Below are 1068 nucleotides of genomic sequence, written 5' to 3' on the forward strand. Positions count from 1 at the left end.
ACAAATGAATGTGTATCATTTATCATAATAAAAAGGTAATATGCAAATTGATTGCCATGCCCTTGCACAAGATGGCTGTTCCCATGTGGTCAAAGATGGCCACCACAAGATGACCAGCAGTGGATGGCAGTTATGGGCGATCAGACCAGCAGGGGAGGGCAGTTGGGGGCAACCAGGCCTGTAGGGAAGGGAGTTTGGGGTGACCAAGTCTGCTGGGAAGGGGAGTTGGGGGTGACCAGACCTGTAGGGAAGGACAGTTAGGGAAAAACAGGCCTGCAGGAAAGGGCAGTTGGGGGCAACCAGGCCAAGAGGGGAGGACAGTTGTGGACAACCAGGCCAACAAGGGAGGGCAGTTGGGGTGACCAGGCCTGCAGGGAAGGGCAGTTAGGGATGACCAGGCCAACAGGAGAGGGCATTTGGGTGTGACCATGCCTGCAGGGGAGGGGAGTTGGGTGGGGGGGCAGGCCTGCAGGGGAGGGTAGTTGTAGATGACCAGGCTGGCAGGGAGGGCAGTTAGGGGTGACCGGGCCAATAGGATAGGGCAGTTGAGGGCAATTGGGCCAGCAGTGGAGCAGTTAGGCATCAATCAGGCTAGCAGAGGAGTGGTTAGGCGGTAATCAGACTCTCAGGCAGAAGCAGTTAGGGGCAATCAGGCAGGCAGGTGAGCAGTTTGGAGCCAGCAGCCCCAGATTATGAGAGGGATGTCCGACTGTGGGATTGGGCCTAAACTGGCAGTCTGACATCCCCCGAGGGGTCACAGATTGGAGAGGGTGCAGTCTGGCCTGAGGGAATTTCATGCACTGGGCATCTAGTATATACATATAATTATTTGGTCAATTGTGAACATGAAGTTTATTCTTCCATTGTCTTTGTGTACATTACCTATATACTCACAAGTATACAAATATTTACAAGGGAATAATTTTATATACAACCACATCACCTGTGTTTTTCCCTTTGCTTTTTGATTAACCAAATTTTAATACTACTAAACTGCAATCTTTGTTAATATGTGATGGAGCATTTTATATCAATTGGAATATTCACTGATTATATATTTCTCAAGAC

Source organism: Myotis davidii, unplaced genomic scaffold (genome assembly GCF_000327345.1).
Source record: "Myotis davidii unplaced genomic scaffold, ASM32734v1 scaffold621, whole genome shotgun sequence".
In the NCBI taxonomy this organism is placed as follows: Eukaryota; Metazoa; Chordata; class Mammalia; order Chiroptera; family Vespertilionidae; genus Myotis; species Myotis davidii.